This window comes from Macaca nemestrina, chromosome 8 (genome assembly GCF_043159975.1).
Source record: "Macaca nemestrina isolate mMacNem1 chromosome 8, mMacNem.hap1, whole genome shotgun sequence".
Classification (NCBI taxonomy): Eukaryota; Metazoa; Chordata; class Mammalia; order Primates; family Cercopithecidae; genus Macaca; species Macaca nemestrina.
The window spans coordinates 88837941-88865915 of NC_092132.1; the positions used below are offsets into that span (position 1 = coordinate 88837941).

At 41.0% G+C, this 27975-nt stretch overlaps 1 long non-coding RNA gene across 2 annotated transcripts in view; it reads right to left on the reverse strand.

Moving 5' to 3' along the window:
* The window catches only part of LOC105482268 (uncharacterized), a 57710-nt gene extending 35172 nt beyond the window's left edge, over positions 1-22538 (reverse strand). For both annotated transcript variants that reach the window (XR_987513.2, XR_987512.2), the window contains exon 1: positions 22451-22538. This is a non-coding gene — a long non-coding RNA (uncharacterized lncRNA). The remainder of the gene's footprint in view (positions 1-22450) is intronic.
* Between the last annotated feature and the right edge of the window lie 5437 nt (positions 22539-27975).

Consider the following 27975-nt stretch of genomic DNA (forward strand, 5'->3'; position numbering starts at 1 on the left):
GTGGAAAATGAGCTAGAACAATCATACCTGGCTTTAATTATTATATAAACCTCATTCAAAATCACCCAAGTGCAGACAAATTCTGTTTGCCCACATTGTCATTGAAAATCTCTGCGTGGTTCCAGATTATAAGTCAGGGTGTAAGTCAGGGATCTCCAGCAAAGATAAATGAGAGGGACATCCCCAACAGGGCATGGAGGACTGCATTCAAGGCAAACGTGGACCCTCAATTTTCCATAGTGTAATAGAAGGCCACAAGAGTGGCTTTTGAAATACTCATGTGTTACAAAGCCAAAAAAATGACTCTTACGACAGAATATCCAGGCCAGTGAGCAGGCTTGTTCCTATCCCCAGAGGACAGGCTGGGGGTGCAAAACAGCCTAGCAACATGTAAATTTCCATGCAAAAGACAAGGGCACAGCCAGATCTCTGTCCTCAGGAGGGAGCCAGACCTGGGAGGTGCTCCTTTTTTTAGATGTGCAAAAGAGACAACAGTCTGACTTCCCAATAATAGGGGAAGTTAATTAAATTATAAGCCATCATCTAAAGTTAATTAAATTTTAAGATGTCATCTAAAGAACACTGTGTAGCCATTACCAATCATGTTGCAAAAGTGAAATCCTGTGGAAAGCTGTTCCCCATCAATTAAGTAGAAAAACGCTAGTGACTGAACAGTGCTTTCGAATGAGTCCTGGAGGATGGGACAGCCCAAACCCTGTCATACAATCTTTTTCCCTCATTCCAGCACATTCTTCAGGCAGCCCTCCTGTAGCCTCCCAGTCACCATTCCCAGTCTCCCAAATGGTAGTCTTTTCTAGGTCCTCTTCTCTCTACTAGAAGAATGACAAAAGGAAGGAAAGCAGAGAAGGAGTGGGAGATAATTGGTGTTGCTTTCTAAGACTTCATCTAGGTAACCTGCTACCTCAATATACTTATGACTGAGGAGCTCCAGGGAGCTGGAATGTTTATCACTCCAGGTAAGATGCTTGATTTTAACTTGAGCCAAGTGAGGGATTCATTTATTCAATGAACAGAAACTGGGCACCTACGAAGTACCAAAGAATGAGAGGAGGGCAAAGAATACAGACATAGAAAAGGCAGTCCAGCCTTTCAGTGAGCAAGGTGACAGCAGCATGATCCCATGCATTAGCAACTTTAAAACAAGGAGCAAGCAGCTATCTGCAGAAGTAAGGAAAAACTTCACAGAGGAAACAAAGTCCCCTAGGATCTGAAAGGTGGAGCAGGAATGGCATGCAGGAAACGGTGAATGGAAATTTCAGGGAGGAAAATCAGAAAATGCAATGTGAGGCTCAGCCTGCTTTGGAAGCAGGGAGATGTCCAGTGTACCCGGAGTATAAAAAGTGGGTGGATGGGTGTCTTCTTCCCAGCACTTCACTCATTATTTTTAAGTCACCAGTTCTTCTCTCTACCCCTTCAGACTGCAAGTTTCCTAGGAGTGTCTTACCCATCTTTATTTTCTCAGTACCTTGCATACATCAGGTATGCAATAGTATTTATTGCCTCGAATTTAGGCAAGAAGTAAGTGGGGTTGGATGTGAAGGGTTCTGTAACATGTGGAGTTTGGACTTCATCCTATACACCCTTAGGGGGAGAGGTTGGAGGCTCTGCTGAAGACTTTGTTAGGATGAAGGAAGCACATCTGTCTTTTAGAGGGAAAATCTCCTGGCTCTGTGTGTGTGTATTGGGGACTGCAGGAAACAACTACAGTACTGAGGGATTGGAGGCAGGAAGGACAGCAATGGAACTGTGATGATTTCACAGGTTTAGGATATATATGCCACATAAGCAATAGTGCCTGGTGACCAATGGACTACTAAGAAGTTGTAGTCAAAACTAACTCTTATGAAAAATGGGTGGCTGCAGGCATACAACATGATTGGGAACAGAGAAGGCAGATAAATTTTATGCTTGAGGGGATTAAGCTAAATTTTGGGTTAACCCAAATTAGCTTTGATGTCTATAGTTCTTAGAGGAAGCAATCAGGAGGCAGCTGAATATCAGGGTCTGGGACATGATAGAAAATGGAAGCCACGCAGATTTCATAGAAGTCCTGATAGAAATCGAAAAGAGGACTAAGGACATGACCAGAGAGCCACACGAAGGGTTAGGCCAAGGAGGGTGGACAGGAGGAGAAAAATGGTGATCCAGTGTGTATAGGTAGGGAGCTCTGAAAGCCATCAGGCCATTTGAAGCTCAGCAGAAGGGGTTTCGGAATATTTGTGTAATGAGTTGCCGAGTGTATGAGGAGCTGCCGATTCCCATGAAGAAAGTTACGGTAAATCAATCTCTGCATGACGTGTTGCTGCAGGAAGATGGTCCTGACTTTCCACAATCCCGAAGGCTCTGCTTCGCCTTTCTGCATCTAACTTTCCTGCCTTCTGCCTCCATCTTCTACAAGCCCAGGCTTGGGAACAGAATCACAAGGAAATTGCTGCAATTCCACAGTACAGAAAAACTTCAAAGGAAAGCCGTATCTCCCAGATCTAGGGATAAGAGGGGAAAATGCATCCACTCTTTGCTCTTTGCAGCAGCTCTTCCTATACTTGGCTAGTTCCATTTCGATGCTCCAGTATTTGTCACCCTGAGCTGAAACAACATGAAACAAACTGCTTTTGAAGAATGTCTCTTTCTGTGCATTTTCTTTTGCTCATGCAGAGTGGTTTAGATCCTGTGGCTGCAAAACAGATAAGCCACTTGTGACAGAGTAACATTTTGAAGATAAACTACTTGGCCCACCACCCACAACCATTTACTCATGTACTTCCACCTCTTTGCTATTTAGTAAGCACAGCTCAAAATGGCAATGCTCTGAAAAGTAAATTCTGCGTTATTTCTAAAATTATATATATCCATCTACTATAAGTAATAAAACTCTATAATAAGTTTAGCACAGACTCATTGTTCTAATTTAAATATGAGCATAAATTTTCCTTTATCATATTAGGTAATATTTTTGAAAGTTTTAATATTTTTAACCATGTTATTATGAAAGTAACTTCACATTTCAGTTACAACAGTTTAGGAAAAAGGAAAAGAACTGTTACTTCAGAAAAGAATGAAGGCTGTCTGAGTAATAATGCTGTCATACTTTGAAATGCAAAGCAGTGTCTTTGCTCTCTTTATCAGAAAGAGTAAAATGCCATCTTATTTTGAAAATTATTCAGAACTTATTGAAAACAACAAAGTAGATGGCTTCTCTATAATAAAACAGATTCAACTGATAGACTTTTAGGAGAGAAGGATTATAACCCTTCAGAAGTGTGTGATTTCTAGTGACATGCACATTTAGTTTCACAACGACTTTAAAAATAAACCTATATTCATGAGCTTGGGTAGAACAGAGGAGAAACAAGAAAAAGCATGCACACATATATCTTTACATTAATCAGATGTTAACACTAAAGCCATGTTTTGTTTCTAATTAAAAGCAGCTCCAAGAGAAAAAACAAAAATAAACAACTACGCAACAGAAAACTTTGCATTCTCTTTATCCAGTGCAGGACTTAATACTGGAAAATCAGTCCTTCTACTTAACCTAATGTCAAAATCAAGTGGGGCTGGGAACAATTATTTCTCACAAAAACAAGCCTCTAAAAATAAAGTAAGGTAGCTAAAAGATTTACAGTCTCTTCAATGGTGACCCAAATCATGTTATTCTTAGAGTGCAAAGGGCTTCAGCATCTTTGCAGCTGCTGTTTTCTCTGCCAGGAATGCTTGTCCTTTGATTCTTCCCATTGCTAGATTCTTCTCATCATTTGCAATGAGATCTACTACGTCTTCAGAAAGGCCTTCCTGAATCACCTTACCTATATTGTTTCTGAAACAAGTTCTTGTCTCCTGGAATCCTGTTAGTGTCTTCTATTACTCTAATCTGAATCTATTATCATCTCTGTCTTTATCTTATTTTTCTCTTGTTTCTTAGCATATTGTTTGTCTCCCTCCGTAAAATGTCAGCTCGTCCAGGACGCAAGTTGGCTCAGTCTTACTGTTAACACGCTCAGGGCCTGGAGCAGGGCATGGCACAGAGTATGCAGGCACTCAATAAACTTATGGGCTCTACTAAAGTTGCAGTCATCACTGTAAAAGAATATTTCATGCATTTTACCAAGAAGGTAGGTCTTCTGTGCTCAGTTTCAGATACTGGAGGTCCATGCTCCTGCCCAAGCTGTGTCTCGTCTCTGCAGGTGGAGCCCAGTTGGCAGGAAATGTTTCTCCAGAAGCTGAAAAGCTGCCTGGTAAAGGCCTTTCATAAAGTGGTCTGCATTTGGGACCAGGAAGACAGAGGACTCCTCAAGAAAAGAACTGGAACCTTAACCCACTTCAGACTTCTTAATGCCTGAAGCTTATTTCCACTATCCCATTGAGAACCAAAGAAGTGAGCTCCTTGGAGAATCGGCTCCCACCTGGACCTTCTGTTTATTCCAGTCAACAGCAGCTGCATTCATCCTTCCTAGCTGATGACACTCCCAGCCTTTTATGTTTCAAAGTATCACAGACTTTGCAAAAGATGCCAGGTTTCTATGGAGCAGATAGTACTTTTAACAATCACCATGTGCATTATTATTTCCTCCTAAGGCATTCTCAGACATCAATGCATGCTACAGCAAGGCAACTTATCTCACCCTCACCAAGGTCAGAACTTCAGAATTTGAACTTGTTCCTTTGGAGTAAGTTGTATCACCAGCACCCACTAACAGACTGTATTTTCCAGTAAGATTTCATTCTGTTTCAGATATTCTGCACTTTCAGTGACAAAATTTTAAAGAAAAGGAGACCAAATGGAACACCAATTCAATATGACTATTGTCATCCTTCCCTCCCAGGAAGTGTAGGAATCATCCAAAGTGGTAAAAGAGCAGCACTTCTAAACTCTGACTTCACATGGAAAATAACGCGACTACTAAAACTGATAACAATAGCAGTCCATGCCATTTGACAGGGGTGTGTAGGAGAGGTGGTGAGCAAGCTGAAATCCCTTCAGGTATTTGCAGAACTTCTGAGCAAAAGCTAAAGCTAAAATTAACATTGAATATGCAAAGTATTTTTAACCCAACATAAATGAACAATGTTCCTATTTCAATTCTATTGCTCTTGGGATGACTGTGTCCTTTGGAAAATGTTTAAATAACTTAAGATTTCCATCATGAGTTGACTATTTCAAAACTTATTTTTTTAACAGCAAGATACCTTTTTTACGTTACCGGGAGTGTTACCAGCTAGCTGCCAAAACCTGGTTGAAGTTCTCCCATTTTATATTGTAAATGATGACATAGTTTATTAGTAATTGTGTCCCCTGTCCACCCACTGGTCCATTTGGATGGGAAAATTTTCAAAATAACTTCATAAGAAAATGATAAGAAAAATGTGGTCACCGGTATCATGAGGAACTCTCAGACAGCTCAGCTCAGAAAAGTTGGTTTTAAAGTCCTCGAAAACGTTACTGGTAATGAGCTTCGACTCCTTTAGAGTAGTCTTTGTCCACAGACACACCACAGAGTAAGGTTATAAAAATAAAAGTCATTTCAGGAAATTTCCCATTGCTTTATTACATGAACAATGAGAGTAAAGAGAAATGGGAGCTGAAGGGATAGGAATGAGGGACCTGCTGGGAGAGTGATCACAATATCCGAAGGAAATTTAAAATGCCTGTTGGAAAGCGACACACTGACTCAGTATTGTCACTAACACAGAACCACCACAGTAAAACTGCCCTGCCTTGTGGCTCCTGGCACCTCATGTCTCTTTAGGTTAAGCAAAGAGAGGCCTGTGTTGCTTTGGAACAAGGGGCAGCCTCCTGCTAAGCTACAGAGAAGCTCCCAGCAAGGACGAGCCCCCAGGGTGCAGCCTTGCCCACCGTCCGCAAGCTCCAGAGCAGATGGGGTGGCTCTAGAGAGCAAATAGTCAACACTTTTAGCGCTAAATAGAGCTTTAACATGTCTCAGATACTAGCAAAATAGAGAAGCCTCGGATCGCTTTAGGTCTGGAACTGTGTTGCTAAAAATGCTAAAAATTTAACAATCTTTCATAAATATTTGAGAGATCTTTTTCAGTTTTGTGAAGCACCATTAATTGCACACGTGTTTCAACTTGCAGACAGGCAAGAATTTGGCTTTGTATGTTTAAAAATATGTATATCTTGGTTCATAAAGATGATTTATTTCCAAAATGGTGACTCATACTAGGATTACATATAAAACATCATATGTGGGCCTTATATGTAATAATGTATAAGTATAGTATACTAATTATTCTGACATAACTTGGGCAGAGATTTGTATTAATTTATTTCTATTTCATCTAATCAATATTTTAGTTAAGTCTAAAACCTTATGTATATGTTGACTTATGTATTATCATACATAAAAACATTGTATCTATTGAACTGAGCAATCTGTAGTTTATTTTAAATTCTGATATGTTAAAGATGTGGAGAACTACATGAAATCAAAGGAAAATTTTCATTCAAATAAAAACTGCAAAGAGCCATTCCTAAATGGCAACCTGGTTTTGGCTGCAAAGATGGAAAGTGATAAGAAGAGACCCCGAAAATCTAAGTTATGCAAAATGTCAACTTATCCCCAGATGGCTAAACTCAGGGTTCACTGTCTGGACTTAACAGAGAACATGTTTGCAGAAAAAGAAAATGGAGACCAGGTGCAGTGGCTCACGCCTGTAATCCTAGCACTTCGGGAGGCTGAGGCAGGTAGATCACCTGAGGTCAAGAGTTCGAGACCAGCCTGGCCAACAAGGTGAAACCCTGTCTCTACTAAAAATACAAAAATTAGCTGGGCGTGGTGGTGTGCACCTGTAATCCCAGCTACTCAGGAGGCTGAGACAGGAGAATCACTTGAACACGGGAGGCAGAAGTTGCAGTCAGTGGAGATCGCGCCAGACCTGGGAGCACATGCCAGTCCTGGGAGCCATCCAGACTCCCGTGTGAACTCCAGCTCCTCCTTTTAGTGGCGGGGAATGGTACCAACTCTGATCTCAACGACATTAAAGGAAATGACATTTGAAATGTGCCTGGCACAAAGAAGACCTTCAGTAAACGGCAGTGTTCTGTCCCTTGCCTCCATATATCAAAACCCAGCCATCCTAACCTTGCTCGGGTGAAAAGCAGTACTTCTTTCATAATTCTGCAGTGGTTCAAGATATGTTTAGACTTCTCGTTATGAAATTGTCTTCAGTACTCTGTTAGGAGTGCGTTTGGTTATAAATCACAGACAACTGGATGATCAGATGCTTAATAAGTCAAAGGCATATTTTGTTTGTGTAACAGGATATCCAGTGATGTTCAGTCTGGGACCAGGATGGATGGCAGTTCCATGGCGTTGCCGAGCCCAGGTCCTCCGATTGTTCTGACCAAGCACCCTGAGGAAGTGGCTTTTGTCTTCACAGTGTCCTCATGGTTGTAATCCACCTGATACTCCCCCTATATCCCATATAGAGGCATGGAGGACAACCAAATGGCCAAAACCTTCCTTCTCCAAGGCTTTGCCTTTTAATTAGAGAAGAGAACCTTTCCCAGGAACTTCTACCTACATATTATTGGCAAGGACTGCTTGCCCTGCTACCTACCTTAAGCTACACACAAAAGCTGGGAGATTGAATATTTGGCTTCCCAGTCTCTAAGACAAGGGAAGACAAGGGGCTGGAAGATTGAGATGCAAGTTGAATAAGCCAACCTATAATATTTGCTGTATCTTCATAGCCAGCTTATAAACCTATACATTTATCAAAGAATTTGCCCTAAATCTACCCTTGAAAAACCTGCATTAACTGTGGATATTCACAAGGACATGTCATGGACTCTGCAGGCAATTCCAAACAAGAAAATGCAAATATAATTTGGACAATAGCAGCAACATTGAAATAATTATTCAGATTCCAAGAGCAACTAGATTAAAATGGACCACATTCATCTAAACAGATGTCTTCTTATATGTTCGGGCTTTAAACCAAGTCAGCATGTCACTGCAGAGTGGTATGCTTACTGTATTATTCCCACAGGATGCATATGCACACATGTGGGTGTCTTGAAAAGGTAGGAAGCTCTTGGAGGGTGGCCTGTGCTCTGTACCTTTTTGTTACCTCTATTGTACCCAGAAGGGTGCACGATAGAATACACAGAGGTATACAATTTAACTCAAAAATGGACAGGGTGATAGGCAGCTACAAATTTTTTTTTGCTGGGCACTTAGGGCATTTCATTTTACATTTTTTTGTTTGTTTTTTGTTTTGCTTTGTTTTGTTTTACAGATGGAACCTCGTTCTGTCACCCAGGCTGGAGTGTAGTGGCACAATCTCGGCTCACTGCAACCTCTGCCTCCCGGATTCCAGCAATTCTCCTGCCTCAGCCTCCCGAGTAGATGGGATTATAGGTGCGTGCTACCACACCCGGCTAATTTTTGTATTTTTTGTAGAGACAGGGTATGTACATATTGGCCAGACTGGTCTTGAACTCCCGACCTCAAGTGATCCACTAGCCTTGGCCTCCCAAAGTGCTGGGATTACAGGTGTGAGTCACTGCACTCAGCCTACTTAGGGCATCTTAATGTTATAGTTGCACCTAGCAGAGTTGTTATATGTGGTGACCACTCAGTCTTTTCTGTATTGGATAAAGGCAATTCGTCTGCCATAGGCTAAACAGGGCTGACCCTTTTTCTGAGAAACTGCCCTAGAAATGTGTGCTAGACACTTCTGACATTTCTCGTTTTCTAGTTATTTGGTTGTCAACTTCTTTGAGTAGGGAATACATGTAAATAAAAATAGAAAGAGCAGCAGCATTGCACAGCTCCACAGGCATCATTCTTATCGGAGCTGACGTGAGCGGCATCTCTGGAGCTGTGCTCTGTATGACCCATGTGGCTGTATGCAGCAGGCCTTTGGGAATACTGCAAGGGACATGGCCTGCACTGTCCTTATGCATTTAATGATGAATGATGGCTTAGAAAGAAGAAGTATTCTGCAGGCTCAAACCTCAATTCAAAGAATGCTTTGCTATTAGATCCGTGGCTAATTAGACCCATTTTACGCATCATATGCCAAACAAGTGTTCTCCTTTCGATGAAATACTCTGTAAAGCAGACGAATTTTGACATTTCTCATTGAGACACCCAGGATCGTTAGGAAGACGAACAACACTGTCCACAAGGCTGCCCTGTAATGTGTAGGATGAATGCCAGATGTGAATTCGGATTTGACTCGAGGTCTCATGAAAGCTAAAAGTCACTCAGAACACCAGCTCACCCTTGTGAATTCTGATGTCAGTGTTAGGCACCACTGAAGTCCCCTGGTTTCTACTTTTAGATGAGTCCAGTTGCAGTATATAGGTCGAGCAGCTAAGAGTGTCAACTGCAAAACCTTTGAGGGCTTTTGCAAGCCAGTTCCTGTCACGACGGTAGCTCAAAGTTGGCCATAATGAAACTATTTACGCTAACGAAATCCACAAATCAGTGTTTTTTTATTTTTTGAACTGGTTGGAAACCATTTATGAATGCACCACTGATGGTGTGTAAAATAAGAAAGCGGCTGCAGCCTCATTGTTACCTGGGCAGAAACACCCAGGTCACAGTCAAAAAAGCCAGGCTGTGCTAATAGAAAATCATTAACCTCCAGGAAATAGAGTCAAATGACAAGTATTCAGCATCCACAGATGTTCTACCCCATGCTGAGTCCTGCAGAGATGAAACAGAAAGCTCAAAGCCAATTCCCTGACTTTAAAGAGCTCTCAACTAACTGACTTCACACTATGATCATATCTCTAAGAGCGAACACTCAATGAACCCTGGCTGTGTGCCAGATGTCTGTCACCTCATTTCATCTTCAAAACCTGATGGCATTGTTCCTGTTATTAGCCTCATTTTGTAGATGAAGAAATGGAGGCTTAGAGAATCTTAGTCTATCTAACTCAAGCTTGCACAGGAGGTGAGCAGAGCTCGGGGCCAGCCCCAAGCAGACAGAAGCACCTGATGGTGACCCCCACAACCCAAGAGCACAGTGCAAGTGGGGGTGGGTCCTCGCCAGGGCTGTGTGTGTGGATCAAGGGATACCCCAGCGACACAGGTGAAGGGCAGAGCTGACCGAGAGAAGGCAGGAATGGCCTCAGGGATGAAGGCAGAAAAAAAGTACAGAACTGGGGTGAGCATGGGGTGGATCCCAGGCCATCTCAAGGATCTCCTCCAAATGGGCCTTCGGAGGCAGGCATGACATCACCTCCCTGTGAGAAGCTGCCAAGGGGCAATGCTTGGGCAACCAGCCCCTCTACAGTGGATGAAGGAGAGTGAATCTAAACACATCACTTTGAAATTTCTCTTTCCTTAGAAACTCTAAGTCAATGCTCCAAATTCTCATTCCCCACAATTAAAATTGAATTAAAACTAATGTTTGTTTCAGTGTACCAAAGCATATTTTAATAATTACAAAAAGTCTGGTGGTAGACATTACACTTTGCATTCATGTCATGGTTTAAAGCTGATGATGCTGGAAATTGTAAGACTCTAGTCTAGTATATCTAAAAACAGATTAAGTACTAATTAATGATTTCCTCTCTTTAGTGAGCCTGACATCTCATTAACTAATTATCATCAATCTTTAACTTTTTCAAAGCATGATGTTCTGCCTGCCAAGGTTCTGTGGGCTGTCTTCTTAACACTGTGGTACAATTCTCCACCCTGGCTCCAGCATAGCAAAGCTGTGCTACATGGAATCAGATACTCTGTGAGCCAGGCTACACCCTCTGAGATACATGAATGCCACACAGACAACGTTTAGTGAAATAGCTGCTAAAGTAGTTACAGTGCTTTCCCTGCCCACAAATGCCAGAACTAACGAGGGCTCCACTGGTTGTGCAGATGCACAGTAGACAGAGAGAGGAGAGTCTTTTGTCTGTGATGGGAGGGGATAGTGCAGTGGGAAGGGGCTCTCCCAGCCTCCTTTCCTTCCTCTGACATCAGATATTTGGAAAGCAATTCCACTAGTTCACTTTGGAAATGTTTCTTGACTCAGTTTCAGCAAGACACTAAATTAGGACACAATCATCCCAGTTTTTGACTTATTAAAGGAATGGCAATTTAATATTATCAAAGAAATAGACTAAAATCTAAGTTCAAGATCACTCATTGAAGCATTTTTTATAATAATGAATATTTAGAAACAATATAAATGGCTAAAATCAAGTAATAATTCATTTTCATCATGACATCATATATCATACAGCTATTAAAAAGCATGTATTTGGCCGGGCACGATGGCTCATGCCTATAATCCCAGCACTTTGGAAGGCCGAGGCGGGCGGATCACAAGGTCAGGAGATCAAGACCATCCTGGCTAACACGGTGAAACCCCGTCTCTACTAAAAATATTAAAAAAAAAAAAATTAACCAGGCACAGTGGTGGATGCCTGTAGTCCCAGCTACTCGGGAGGCTGAGGCAGGAGAATGGCACGAACCCAGGAGACAGAGCTTGCAGTGAGCCAGATCACGCCACTGCACTCCAGCCTGGGTGACAGAGTGAGACTCCATCAACCCCACAAAAAGAAAAGACATGTATTTGAAGACTATTGAATCTCATGGGGAAAACATCACAATGTAATGGCAGGTGAAAAAAAGCAAAATATAAACTTTATTATTTTAAGTTTAAAACAAAATTTGTGTGTGTTTCTGTCTATATATAAATGTGCACATGTATATGTAAGTAGTGATATTTTGTGTATTGTCAATATTAAATACATAACATATTTTAGCATATAAATATGTAATTAATCTATATTTATATATAAATAATATAACAGATATTTGTAATAATATGTATTTAATATATATTTCATACTGGAAGAATATACATAAAATTTTGCTAGTTATTTCTAAGTAGTTGGTTTACAGAGGAATTTTATATTACTCTTCCTATTTTAAAATATTTCTTAATTCCCTATAATAAGCAAGTATAATGGTATAGTGAGAAAAACATTTAAGAATGCCTGGATTAATTTGGTAACCAGCACACTCTTCCTAGACATAAATATCTCATAACACTTCACTCACTGCTTCCCTAACAAGCTGACTGTTCTCTTGCTACACTTGTGTGACCGTGGGCGCTGTCTGGCCTGCTCTCACCCGCCCTGGCTGTCCGTGAAGGCTGATGTGTCCCCATCAATTCCAGTGCCCATAATCGGAGCTCCGCACACCCTCACATGCTCAACTGTGCTCCAACCAGCAGGCAGGGTAGAGACAGTGTTATATGACAAACAAGTGAAGCTGAACTGTCTCTGGAAATCAGAAGAAAAAAAAATTGGGTTTGCCCTTGGCTAGGGACCTATTCCACCAATTTATCACCCATTAGCTCCCTCCACCACACTCACTCATCCCTGAGGCTGGCTCAAAAGAAACATGAATGCCTGGGCTGCGGGTACTGCTGCTTCTAGAATAGTGTAAAGCTTTGTCCACGAGTATCTGTATCAAAATCACCTGTGATCCTTTTAAAACTTGAAGTTTCCGGGCCCTGTGTCAGACTTACAAACCAGGGCAGTTTTCTTACTGTCAATGAAAAGTAGAGCTTTTAAAAGAACGTATTTGAACTGAATACATGAAAATGAAATCCAGCATGAAGTCACCCTGAGTCACTCTGGGGACTTGAAAGACAGGTCTCCTGGGAAAGAATGAGTGCCAAAGCCCAGGAGAGATGGGGAGAGGGGCATCCACCAGGCAAGCCACTGCCCCTGGAATTCACAAACTTAATAAGTGGACTGGGGCTTGTGCACACCAGAGGGTTGCATGACTTTTCAAGGGTGAATCACAGCGCCTGCCCAGAAGAGTGAAGGAGCAAGAGAGGGTCAACATGGCCTAGACTGGATAAAGATGACTGGGCATCGCAGGCACCGACAACCCAAGTGCTGACTAACAGCCGGGCTCTCTGTGTGGTCCTAACTTCAGCACTGTTCTGGCAGGAAATTTGGCCAAATTTGGCCAAGAAAGTCCATGGAGAAGGCTTGGTCATCATCAGTCCCACTGGGTTCTTCTGGAATTCTGATTCTCTTGCCTTATTGGCTCATAATTCACATCCTTGAAAGAATTCCAGAACACCTGTGTCCACTTAATTTACTAAATCCCTAGTATTGGACTCTGAGAAGTTAGATGTCTAGAAATAATAGAGCTTTTTTTTTTTTTTTTTTTTCTGAGATGGAGTCTCGCTCTGTTGCCCGGGCTGGAGTGCAGTGGCACAATCTCAGCTCACTGCAAGTTCTGCCCCTAGGGTTCACGCCGTTCTCCTGCCTCAGCCTGCCGAGTAGCTGGGACTACAGGTGCCCGCCACCACACCCAGCTAATTTTTTGTATTTTTAGTAGAGACAGGGTTTCACCGTGTTAGCCAGGATGGTCTCGATCTCCTGACCTTGTGATCCATCCACCTTGGCCTCCCAAAGTGCTGGGATTACAGGCGTGAGCCACCGCGCCCGGCCTGAAATAATAGAGCTTTATTGGGACGTCCCATGTAAGAATCACACTGAACAGCCCTGAGTTGGTGGATAAAAGAGCACAGAATCACAATATGTGAAATGTTTAAAATTACCTTATAGTTCATGTTTATTTCATTCATCTTGGTATGCACTCAAAAAATATTTATCCAGCACCTCCTACATGCCAGGTACCTGAGGATCCATAGTGAATGAAGATAAACCTGGTGTCTGTCCTCAAGTGGCGATGTTCAGCGCGAGAGGCAAGGAGGAAGCGAATGAGCATATGAGCGAATATAAAACTGCAATGCTGACATGAGCTAGGAAGGAAAGGTTCTGCCCTGGGAGAGTCAGGAATGGGGGCCTGCTCAGACCAGGGAGGCCTCAGGAGGCTTTTGTGAGGAAATTGCACTTGAGCTGGGGGCAGGAGGGTGAGTAGGGGCTGACCAGACAAAGGGGCAGTAACAGCACTGAGGCAGAAAGAAGTTAGTGGAGCTAGAAGTTGGGGGGTGCCCAGGTGAGGTGAGGTGGGCAGAGGGTCTGAAGAGGCAGGACACCCAGACTAGGACAGGTTTGGAGGCCTAGGGAAGGGGAAGGGGCTTGTCTTTTATTCCAAGAGCAGAGGAAGACACTGAAGGTGTCCATTGGAAAAATCTGATCTGTGATGTGAGAACAGACATGGAGGAAGTGGTTGGCAAAGCAGCAAATTACACAAATCAATTAGGACTTGCAATTTGCAATACTCCAGGCAAGAGAGAGTGGCTGCTCAGACTATAGTAGTCACGGGAGGCAGGCGGTCTGTGAATTGCTTTGAAAGATCTATTCTCAACTCCCCAAAGAAGAAATGAGGACAGGTGTCTACAGAGGTCAGCTGACCTCCCCAAAGTCCTACATCTAGATGGGGGTACACGGGCTGGAGCCCAGTCCCATGACCCCAACACTGGAAGCACTGAAAGGTCAAGTAAGCATAAGGTGCTTTTAAAATAAATGTTCATGACCAGGCACTGTGGCTTGCACCTGTAATCCCACCTACTCAGCAAGCTGAGATGGGAAGATTGCTTGAGACCAGGAGTTTGAGACCAGCCTGGGCAACATGGCAAGACCCTGGCTCTATAAAATAATTAATTAAGTGTTCTCCTTTGATGCATTGGTCTTTTATAATGATATGGCCAAGTCAGCCAGAATTAGACACAAGTGGAACACAACCAGATGTGAGTAATGGTGTTTAAGTCGCCTCACCAATAAAGCCCCAGCAGGTACATATCCTCACCAAAGCTTGTCTGGCCTTTAATCTTTTTGTTGGCCAGGCTGGAGTGCAGCGGCATGATCTCAGTTTACCACAACCTCTGCCTCCCGGGTTCAAGCAATTCTCCTGTCTCAGCCTCCCGAGTAGCTACGATTACAGATGTCAGCCACCACACCAGGCTAATTTTTGTATTTTTAGTTGAGATGGGGTTTCACCATATTGGTCAGCCTGTCTCAAATTCTTGACCTCAGGTGATCCACCCACCTTGGCCTCCCAAAGTTCTGGGATTACAGGCATGAGCCACAACACCTGGCCTGGTCTTTAATCTTTTTTTTTTTTTTTTTTTTTTGAGACGGAGTCTCGCTCTGCCGCCCAGGCTGGAGTGCAGTGGCGGGATCTCAGCTCACTGCAAGCTCCGCCTCCCGGGTTCACGCAATTCTCCTACCTCAGCCTCCCCAGTAGCTGGGACTACAGGCGCCCGCCACCTCGCCCGGCTAGTTTTTTGTATTTTTTAGTAGAGACGGGGTTTCACCAGGTTAGCCAGGATGGTCTCGATCTCCTGACCTCGTGATCCGTCCGCCTCGGCCTCCCAAAGTGCTGGGATTACAGGCTTGAGCCACCGCGCCCGGCCCCTGGTCTTTAATCTTTATAACCACAAACCTATAATATGTAAACGTAGTACTTTGTATTTGAAAAAAATAATTTAATACGTATGATTTCATTTGGTTCACGTGACCTCTGAGGGCATTGGTGTTCCTCACACCCGCACCTGCCACTGGTAACTGAGAAACCTAAAACACAGAGAAGCAACCTGCCTGTGGTTGCAAAGCCAATCAGTAAGAGAACCTGGATTCCTGCTTCTGGGTTCCACATTTTCCTGCTAACAAGTGCTATTTCTAAAGTTTACCCTCAATGCTTTCCCACAACAATTCTACCTCTTTCAAAATGATGCCAAAAATGTCAATAGACTACAACAGAGTCACACAGATGATGAAGATGATGCTGACCGTTAGGCCTTAGCAGCATGCTTAGTGCACACAAATAGTGTCTCATTTAATTTTTAAAATAAACCTGTGAGACAGGTGGCATCATTATGCCAGTTTCACAGATGAGAAAACCAAGGCTCAGAGACGTTAAATAACTCAAGCCCAGTCAGTTTATAAGAAGCAGAGAACAGATTCAAACCCAGATCTGACTCCAAGGACTGACTTCAACCATCAACATCTATTTCCCCTTGTCTAGGGAGCCCGAGGATCTCAGCCACTTCTTATTTGCTCTATACAAGAGTCACACATGAAACAAGCTTGCTGAGCACAAGCAGTTTCATGAAACTTTTATGATCTCTTTACTGCTTGTTCCATCACACACCTAACAGACCTAACACCATATTTATAAAAACTATTTTGTCAAGGTACATGTCATATAAATAGACCATGGACACTCATTTCCAAAAAAATATGTCATTTAGAATTTTCTTTCTGTTTTTTGTTTTTGTTTTTTGAGACAGGGTCTCACTCTGTTGCCCAGGCTGGACTGCAGTGGCACTATCTCAGCTCACTGCAGCCCCGACTTCCCAGGCTCAATCAATCCTCCCACCTGAGCCTTCTAAGTAGCTGGGACTACAAGTGGGCTTCACCACACCTAGATAATTTTTTTGTATTTTTAGTAGAGACTAGTAGAGACATGGGTTTTGCCATGTTGCCCAGTCTGGTCTTGAACTCCAGAGCGCAAGCAATCCACCAGCCTTGGCCTCCCACAGTGCTGAGATTACAGGCATGAACCATAGCGCCAAGCAAAATCTCTCTTTCTGAACTTCATCTTCTGTTACAGTAAGTGGAAGTGTCTGGCTTAGACAAGTTTATGTGATATTACATGGGATGGATTATGAGGAGGAGCAATTTGGGGGTTCAGGGTAGTGTTTGGTTACTTGAGATGGGATAACTGCGACGTCATGAACATTTGTTCTGTACTGATGGCTTCACAAATAAGGCTGAATACTTTGCTAAAATTGCTGCAAACATCAATCATTCATAAAACATCCATCCAATCCCAGGATCCTGACTGATTCCAACTCAGATATTAACTAAACCTGGGAAGGACAGTGGAGAGCCAAAACTAAGTTAGGAAGAAATATAAATATGTCCAGAAACTAGACAATTTCATATGAGCAATGACAGTGTATTAATAAAGTCACTAAAAGCAATAAATAAGTGACAAACCTTATCATCTAAACTATAGCAGTTCTGATAGTGAAAAGGGGTTCTATTAATAACTATCAGGACAACAGAAATTGAGCTGTTCCAGAAAATAATTTGTCAGATCACTCTTGTTAGGTAGAGAGAGGGTGGGCTACAGAGAAATACACATCAAAATAAGTGTGTATGATTGAGAAATAGTTATGAATGAAGAAACAATGGTGTGACAGGAAAGTTAAGATGAGTTGCTAGGACAGTCACAAGGCCACAGAAGTCCACAGGGGAAGAGAGTCAATTGAGCTGCTCAGAGATGAGGCAGATTTGACTGGAAGCTAACCATGCTTAACCTTCAAGACTCCTTCCAAGATCTTAGCAATTTGTTCACATGATTCTATATTTCATAAAATAAGGAAAAATGGTCAGGCATGGTGGTTTATGCCTGTAATCTCAGCACTTTGGGAAGCTGAGATGGGAGGATTACTTGTGCCCAGGAGTGCAAGGCTGAGAGCTATGATTGTACCACTGCACTCCAGCCTCGGTGACAGACTGAGATGCTGTTTAAAAAAGAAAGAGAGAAGAAAAAAAGAAAGAAAGAAAGAAAGAAAGAAAGAAAGAAAGAAAGAAAGAAAGAAAGAAAGAAAGAAAGAAAGAAAGAAAGAAAGAAAGAAAGAAAGAAAGAAAGAAAGAAAGAAAGGAAAGAGAGAGAGAGAGAGAGAGGGAGGGAGGGAGGGAGGGAGGGAGGGAGGGAGGGAGAGAGAGAGAAGGCGGGAGGGAGGGAGGAAGGGAAAGAAAGAGAAAGAAAGAAAGAGAAATGTTTGTATTTTTTTTTTACTTAAAAGACGCTCCACTAAGTTGTAGGAGCAAGAGGCTCCACAACAGCTGGAGACATTCGGCTTGCAAAGCTGATTCTTGTACGCGGATGCCACTGGGCTCCTAGGCTTTAATTCCAGGCTTAGACCACTAGAAACAAAAGGTTTTCAGAAATGCCAACATTACTCCTTTAAATTCTTAAATTTTTCTCAGGCCACAATTATCAGAAGTGGGCTGAGCAATCAGTGTTAGAGAACCCACAAACTAGCTACACCAAACTAGCCATGAAAATGTCACTGACTGAGTGGTCCATGGAAGAAGTTATGCCCTGAACTCAAAAAGGGGGGTTGGAGGAGCTCTAGATGAGTATGCCTAATGTCCCAATATCCAAGTGGTTCTGCTGGTCTTCTCTGCGGATGAAGCCAGATCCTATCCATCACTTTTGAAAAGTCTCACTTAACTGTCTTAGAACAGGTATTCCCCAGTACCTAAGGGTCAGGTCATAGGCTTCCTCCCAGTGGTGTCCAGCAAACTCTCCCTTTTACCCACACCCCTTGAACCACAAAGAGGCTCTGAAGACTGAAGAGCAGGAGAAAAAGATGAAGAGTTGGAACTTTCTAGTAAAGGTCTTGGGATACTACAGAATCAAATGCCAGCCTGTGCTGAAGCACAAAACAGAAGACCCATAATCTGCCTCACTTTCTTAAACTGAGCCAGTGGAGGGAAAAGGGAAGATGATAATTTCTCCCTCAGAACAATGAACCTCTGAGAGCTGAGTGGGAGGAATTAGTGACAATAACATGATGTCTGTCAACTTCTGAAAAACTGGAATCAGGAAATCCAAAAGTAAAGTTGAAGGAAGACAAATTAGGTATATCAAGATTTGACACATTACTGAATACTTACTAATGAAAAAAAAAAGGATTTCCTTTTAATTTTTGTATTGTCTTTATGCATAATACTTTTAAAAATCACATAACATTTTCATAAAAGCATAAAGAATAGTTTTTAAAACTTTGCTTCTAATATGGAAAATAATAAAATAGCCATGTGAAGCTCATCCTCTAAAAGAGACAGAAGCTTGCTCTTGAGTCTTAGTTTTTTCATTTTCTAAAGCTTTCCTAAATAATTCAGATAGAAGCAGAAAGAGAAGCTTTAAAACATGCCAATTGTGAGAGTTGTTGCTGTTCTGTTGGAAGTTTTAAGAAATGATTGCAGTAAAGCCAGAGATGTAGCAGGGAAGAAAAAGTGCAGATGATTTTCCAATTTGAGTATCTTTCTCAAGGGATTGAAATGCAATTTGTCAGGATAATAGACTGAGTCATTTTCTGTGGTCAACAGATGTGACAAAGCCACATAGCCACACAGCTTCTTAAATGTGATTGGACATTTAATAATGCCAATGCCAGTGATCACTTAGAGATAATCAGTAATTTCTTCAGGAGCAGCCATGAAACCTACATACCCCAGAAGACCTCATTGAAAGATCCTCACTGGCAGTGCAAGTTCATATCCAAACCAGGGCGCCCAGTTTGGAGTACTTGGGCTACATGGGAGGCAGTCTAGAGTTCAACAATCCTCGGTTTCAATTTCCTCTGCCTCTTATGAGTTTTATAACTTTGAGCCAGTTACATAACACCTCCAGTCCTCAATTTGGTGTGTTGTGTGGAACCAATGAGATAAAACACTTAGCATTCAACCTGGCACCATATAAGCCCTAGAATGCTAAGAAACTTCAAGGAAATGGCTTTCTGGCTTAAGCAGAATGTATGAGAAAGTTTTCTTATCCAAGTTAAGTCTTTTACTCATCCTTCATTATTTATGCTGGCAAAGGAAATAACTCAGGTCAAATATCTCTGTGAACATGTAGAGTCTTGATAATTAATTGAGCAATTATCTTGGAAGCATCTACATAAATGAAGCATCCAAATGTTGGCAGCTAAACAACACATTATTATCCAGATTCCTAGACTCCCTTTGTCTATCTTATGCTTAATGTTGGGAACTCTACTCTGCATCTCATTGTCATATTCTTTCTTTCTAGGAAGGAAGAGGGAAATGCGAGAAAAAGAGGAAAAGCTTCCTGAAACAATCAACTTTATTCTTTGTGAATAGCTTTCTAAAACGCACTAGAGCTACTATTTAATATCATGTTGATGATTTTGGCCAATGTAATAAGACAAGAGAAGCAATTAGTAGTCTAAGAATTAAAAAGAGGTATTTGCATGTGATAAAATTATACATCTGTAATGTCCCCCTAAAAAATAAATTAGTGGAAAACCATTATTAACAATAAGATAACTTATTATAGTAGTTTAAATGTATACTTTCAAAAATAGCTCTCACATGTAAAACAAAAATCAATTGAAAACTAATGGGAAGGCCGGACACGGTGGCTCAAGCCTGTAATCCCAGCACTTTGGGAGGCCGAGGCGGGCGGATCACAAGGTCAGGAGATCGAGACCACAGTGAAACCCCGTCTCTACTAAAAATACAAAAAATTAGCCAGGCGCGGTGGCGGGCGCCTGTAGTCCCAGCTACTCAGGAGGCTGAGGCAGGAGAATGGCGGGAACCCGGGAGGCGGAGCTTGCAGTGAGCCGAGATCGCGCCACTGCACTCCAGCCTGGGCAACAGCGTGAGACTCCGTCTCAAAAAGAAAAAAAAAAGAAAAGAAAAGAAAAGAAAACTAATGGGAAATTAAAATATAATGGGAAAGATTCTATTTACACTTAGAAAAGAAAACATTGGGCATAACTTTAACATGAAGATTAAGAAATACATAAAGCCGGTCAGGCATGGTGGCTCACACCTGTAATCCCAGCACTTTGGGAGGCTCAGGTGGGCGGATCACGAGGTCAGGATATCAAGATCATCCTGGATAACAGGGTGAAACCCCGTCTCTACTAAAAATACAAAAAAATAGTGGCACGGTGGCGGGCGCCTGTAGTCCCAGCTACTTGAGAGGCTGAGGCAGGAGAATGGCATGAACCTGGGAGGCGGAGCTTTTCTGTGAGCCAAGATCGCGCCACTGCACTCCAGCCTGAGCGACAGAGCGAGAATCCGTCTCAAAAAAAAAAGAAAAAGAAAAAGAAAAAAAGTATATAAAGCCTATAAGAGGAAAATAATAAAACACTCCTAAAAACTACAGAGCTTACTCAGTGGAAAACGGAAAGACAAGCAGTATACCTTGGCAAAAAAAAAAACTCATTGCTGTAAAGATGTAAATCATCCCTAAGTTGATTAACAAACTTAATGCCATCTCAGTATAATATCAACAGTCTTTTATCTCTAGATCTAGAGAAAGTGGTAACAAATTCATTTGGAAGAACAAACAAGCAATAATAACTACAAAAGCCCTGGGAAAGGAGCATGGTGGGTTGGTTGTGGGGGGCAAACTTTTCGTACTGTGTATAAAATGACATTACAAATTATTGTTACTGTATAAATGATAAAGTCTATATAATTAAAAATAGCATAATATTGGTTTACAGACAGACTATTGTCATAAAACAGAAAATCCAGAAATAGACATGGTAGTATGTGGAAATTTAATACATGAAAAAAAAGCAGAATTTCAAATCAGTGGGGAAAGGATGGCCTTCTTAACAAATAATATTGGGATCACTCAATAGCAATATGAAAAGTGATAAAATAGGATATATTTCTTATAATAGACACCAGGGAAATTCAAAATAGTTTAGAGACTGAAATGTAAAAAATAAAACCACACAAATATGAGAAGAAAACAGAGATGAATTTCTTCATTACCTGAAAACGCACAAGTATTCCTAATCATGATTCAAAACAGAGGCAACAAGGAGAAATAGTGATAAATTTAGCTCTATGAAATTAAAACACATTTACAGTAGCAAAGTACAAAACAAATGACAATCTAGAGAAGTGTATTTGCCATATGTAACAAACACAAAGAGCTAATATCCTTGATTTACAAAGGCTTCTAAAAGTGGAGAAGAAAAAGACCAACAACCTGATAGAAAAAAATGGGCAAGAGGTAACAGCAAGAAATTATTTTAAAAATAAATACAAATGACACTTAAACATATAACAAGATGCTCAATCTTGTTCATAAAAAATAAATGTAAAGTAAAATCTACTCTTCTAACAAACTGGCAAAAATCCAAATATTCTACCAGTAGCTACAACATGTACCAGGATAAATAAACAGATACAAAAATCCATAGAATTTTTTTCCGGTTCTTTACATGCCAGATGGAGTTGCCTGCTCTCACTTAACCAGAAGGATAAGAAGGTTGTAAAATCCAAGGTAATAAAAAAGTTTGATTTAGACATAATGTTGCATCACGTCCAAGACTAATTCTTTTTTTAAATGTTCAGTTTAAGTAGTAATAAAGTCAATGGAGATGAAGTTTGGCTTTTATTTAGCCAACCAACATTGATTATCTACCACATGCCAGACCCCACCTCCTTTCCCTGTTAAAACCTGTATCTTTGTAGAAGCATTAATGTTATCAGCATGTCCTGGATATGTAAAAAGAAGAGACAACTGGAGAGAACTACCCACAGGAGAAGGAGGAGAAAAGGTGCAGGAATGGACAGAAAATGGCCAATCATGAAGCTGAATAAGTGGCCCTAAGTCCCACCCTGCTGAAATATTCCTGAGAAAGGTTTGAAAGCTAGAAAAATCCCTTATCAAAATTCTTCAGTGGTTGTTTCTTTCCCTCATCCTCACAACTGAGATTATTACAATACCTTTCTTGTTTATTCAGTACCTACACCTGGGATTTCCAGGCTCCTTACAATGGCATCCATCTCTGCTGATAAGCACTGTGCTTGGAACTCTAGCAAGGTTGTGGTAACCCTGGGCAACATAGTAAACAGAGGGCAAAATATTGGCCCTCTGTTTGAAGCAGAAGCCATTTCACATTAGATGTTGCCTATGTTCCAGTGGCACATAAAATCCCACATTAAACAAGACATCATTTTGTTGTATGTCTTTCATCATTACAGTTGGCTAAGGAGGCTGGGGAGATTTTGTCTCTCACCACCTCTCAGGAGGTTGGATGTCAACATATGAACCCCGCCCCTCTGTTACCAAGGGTGAGAGATATTGTAAAGTAAGTATTCTGAAATGGGACACAATTTGAAAAAAAAAAGGAAATCTTTTCTATCAAAAAACCCTACCTCAACTGGACAGATTTGGAATGCAAGGGGAGTTCCCTGAAATACGCACTTCTGTAATTCAATCTGGTACACTTGAATCAGAGATTTGCAGGATAATTGGCTCTTTTGGACATTCAAAAGCAAAATAGCCAGGTTTGTTAATGGAAGATCAGGGGTTGGGTCTTTCAAAATATTATTCACAGTCATTAAAACAGTTCCAGTAAAAGCACTCCAGGACAATGTCGTGCCTGTTAGGCAGCGCTGTGAGATTAAACTGACAGGCATAGATAGCATCACAGGCATCCGCCAGCTGCCAGCACCAGGAGGGGAAGCTCCCAAGGCCTCGTAGGCTTTTCCAGAACTCTTGTCCAGGGCCCCATCCTTTGGCAAAGAAAAACAAAGAAGTAGGGCTTTTATGTGAACTGAAGGAAAACTTGAAAAGAAAATGCCCTAAAATATGGAATACCCTGATGGTTCCAAGTTAGATGTGTTTATAACTTTAGAATTTCTTCTTCTTTCAAATATGGAGTTTTTCAACGGTGTGATTCCCTCAGGGCATTAGGTGTACTTGAACTCACCCTAACAATAAAATGAAAGAACAGCCTAGCTGGAAGTCACCACTCTCAGCAGCCAAGAATAAAGGCTTTATTTTCTCCCTTGATCATTACCCAAGTTTGCTTTTGATAGATCCCACTCACCAGGGTTTGCTATATTGGCCTATTACAAGGGATGTTTATTTTCTTCCAAATGCTATCATATGCCTTAACCCCACAGTGGCAGCAAGAAAGAAATGTGTGATTGGAAACTGTAGGCACATTGCAGACTTGGATGGATGATTGCCACAGAACAAAAGGAGGAGGGAAGCCAGAGCGGCGTCGCTTTTCCACTGGGGGTAGAAACCCAGACAGTCCTGTGGCGAGATAAGCCCAAACAAACCTTGCTTTCAAAACACATTTTATTTTTTTAAAGATGCATTGTAAGAGCTATTCATATAATACTTTTTAAAATTTTCCTGATTTCCTCATGGGACTCATTCTCAACCATCAGAAATTCATTTTCAGGGGTTTTGTGCTGCAAGATGCAAGACACAGTTACATTAAAAATGTTGTCATGCTCAAGGGAAAATGCAGCAAAGTAGTTCACAAAGCCACACGGCACCATCCACCGTATAATTTTTCCATTCTCTATTACTTCCACTGATGAAGTACACTTCCTTCCTCCTTAACCACCCAGAACAGGATTATGTGTGAGACACACTTCTTTTGTGACCCATAATCAGACTTCTTCTGAAAATCTTTGCAACCATCTTGCCTGCAAGGAGTTAGGTTAGTTTTCGTAAAAGTTACATGATACTTTTTTAGTTGATTTAACATTTTTTTTGAAAGTACCTATGATTTTTTTTAAGAGACAGAGTATCAATATGTTGCCCAGGTTGGAATGCAGTGGCACAATTTTGGCTCACTGCAGCCTCAACCTCCTGGGTTCAAGCCATCCTCCTGCTTCAATCTCCTGAGTAGCTGGGACCATAGGCACATGTCACTATGCCTGGAAAATTTTTTAAAAAATTTATGGAAGTGGGATCTCACTATGTTGTGTATGCTGGTCTTGAACTCCTGGCCTCAAGTAATCCTCCCACCTCAGCCTCCCAAAGTACTGAGTTTATAGCTGTGAGCCACAATGTCTGGCCATGTCTATGATTTTTACTCCCTGTTCTTATGTACCTATCATTATAGGTTTAATTATAGAATATTTTAATGATGCTATGCAAAAGTTGAGATTGTACTGTCTGGGTTTGAAGAGGAAGAGAGTGCAAATGCATACAATTTAACAATTCTGTAAAGATATGCCTGTATGTGGACTTTGTTATTGAAATAGGGAATAGAAAGGTACCAACTGGGTGGAAATTCCACCACATACAGGAATGCAACAAGTAGCTTAAGATGAAAGAAAATTCCAAATGGCTTTGGGCATTTTTCTGGCTTTGTCTCCAGTTTGATTTTTAGTGATCTGCACATAGCTCTTAGTCATAGATATTACATCTATTCCTTTGCATAGATGTTTTAGTACACTTCCTTGTAGAGGTGTTTTGTGATTTAAAAAAAAGTTAGTGTTTTATCTTTTTATTAAAAGATACATAGTACAAAGGAAAATTGGCACTGACTGCAGACATGTTCATTGGAAACATGGTCAGGCTGTTATTTCAAAGACAAAGGTGAAATCTAAGTAGATGTTTTATAGACTGTCACTTGCCAGAACATGTTACAGCTCCTCAGAAAAAACACATGGAACTTAAATCACAATTCTTTGTTTATTCAAAATAGATAGAAAATATATCAAAGTACATTTTTTACTGTGTTATTTCCTAAACACAGGAAGTAGAATTATTCTGGCATAGAAAATGTACTCCTCAATGTATTTATTTGCAGGTTAAAATTCTTGCTAACTGCTTATAACAACACACATATCATTTAGGTTCTTCAAAAAGTTCATGGAAATGCATATTATGAAAAAACTATGCATGGATTTCAAAACTTGTTTACCCTGAAATAAACTTGTGTTAACTTGTTACACATGTATGAATAGGATCTAGTTTGCGGCACTAAGAAGAATAAGATCTCAGTTTGAAAAGCATCCCTATCAGAGCAACATGAATTCTGCTGAATTTGAAGGAAGAACAAACATCAAATTTATGGTGAAGCTTGGGCGGAAGAATGGTGAAGTCACTGATGCTTTAGAAAAAGTTTATGGGGACAATGACACAAAGAAATCAGCAGTATACAAATAGCTGGTTCGTTTTAAGAAGGGACAAGATGATGTTGAAAATGAAACGCCCAGCAACAGACCATTCATATCGATTTGAAAGAAAAAATTCATCTTGTTTATATCCAAACTGAAGAGGACAGATGATCAGCAACAGAAACAATAGCCAACACCACAGATATCTCAAGTGATTCATCTTACACAATTCTGGCTGAAAATTAAAATTGAACAAACGTTCCACTCTGTGGGTGCAAAACCATTGCATGACAGATCAGCTGCAGACAAGAGCAGAGCTTTCAATGGAAGTTTTAAACAAGTGGGATCAAGATCCTGAAGCATTTCTTTGAACAACTGTCACAGGAGATGAAACATGGCTCTACTATGTTTGAAGTATGATCCTGAAGACAAAGCACAATCCAAGCAATGGCTACCAAGAAGTAGCAGTGGTTCGGTCAAAGCAAAAGTGGATTGGTCAAGAGCAAAGAGGTCATAGCAACAGTTTTTTGGGGGATGCTCAAGGCATTTCGCTTGTTGACTTTCTGGAAGGCCAAAGAATGATAACATCTGCTAACCATGAAAGTGTTTTAAGAAAGTCAGCCAATGCTTTAGCAGACATATTCCCATAAAAGCTTCAATGAAGAATCCGTCTCCATGTTGACATGCTCCTGCTCATTCCTCTCATCAAACAAGGGCAATTTTATGAGAATTTCAATGGGAAATGATTAGGCATCTGCCTTACAGTCCTGACTGGCTCTTTCTGACTTCTTTTTGTTTCCCAATCTTAAAAATGTCTTTAAAGAGTGCTTATTTTTCTTCAGTTAATAATGTAAAAAAATACTATTTTGGTAGGTTCTGGATATTAGCCCTTTGTCTGATAAGTAGATTGCAAACATTTTCTCCCATTCTGTAGGTTGCCTGTTCACTCTGATGGTAGTTTCTTTTGCTGTGCAGAAGCTCTTTAGTTTAATTAGATCCCATTTGTCAATTTTGGCTTTTGTTGCTGTTGCTTTTGGTGTTTTAGACATGAAGTCCTTGCCCATGCCTATGTCCTGAATGGTATTACCTAGGTTTTCTTCTAGGGTTGTTATGGTATTAGGTCTAACATTTAAGTCTCTAATCCATCTTGAATTAATTTTCATATAAGGAGTAAGGAAAGGATCCAGTTTCAGCTTTCTACTTACGGCTAGCCAATTATTCCAGCACCATTTATTAAATAGGGAATCCTTTCCCCATTTCTTGTTTTTCTCAGGTTTATGAAAGATCAGATGGCTGTAGATGTGTGGTATTATTTCTGAGGACTCTGTTCTGTTCCATTGGTCTATATCTCTGTTCTGTTCCATTGGTCTATAACAGTACTATGCTGTTTTGGTTACTGTAGCCTTGTAGAACTCAAACAAATTTACAAGAAAAAAACAAACAACCCCATCAAAAAGTGGGCAAAGGATATGAACAGACATTTCTCAAAAGAGGACATTTATACAGCCAACAGACACATGAAAAAATGCCCATCATCACTGGCCATCAGAGAAATGCAAAGCAAAACCACAATGAGATACCATCTCACACCAGTTAGAATGGCAATCATTAAAAAGTCAGGAAACAACAGGTGCTGGAGAGGATGTGGAGAAATAGGAACACTTTTACACTGTTGGTGGGATTGTAAACTAGTTCAACCATTATGGAAAACAGTATGGTGATTCCTCAAGGATCTAGAACTAGAAGTACCATATGACCCAGCCATCCCATTACTGGGTATATACCCAAAGGATTATAAATCATGCTGCTATAGACACATGCACATGTATGTTTATTGCGGCACTATTCACAATAGCAAAGACTTGGAATCAACCCAAATGTCCATCAGTGACAGACTGGATTAAGAAAATGTGGCACATATACACCATGGAATACTATGCAGCCATCAAAAAGGATGAGTTTGTGTCCTTTGTAGGGACATGGATGCAGCTGGAAACCATCATTCTCAGCAAACTATCGCAAGAACAGAAAACCAAACACCACATGTTCTCACTCATAGGTGGGAACTGAACAATGAGATCACTTGGACTCGGGAAGAGGAACATTACACACCGGGGCCTGTCACAGGGAGGGGGGAGCGGGGAGGGATTGCATTGGGAGTTATACCTGATGTAAATGACGAGTTGATGGGTGCTGACGAGTTGATGGGTACAGCACACCAACATGGCACAAGTGTACATATGTAACAAACCTGCACGTTATGCACATGTACCCTAGAACTTAAAGTATAATAAAAATAAAAATAAAAAATAAAAAAAGACTATTTTTAACTATTGACATGGTTAAATTCCCAGGCCTATCAGTTTTTTAGGAATGGA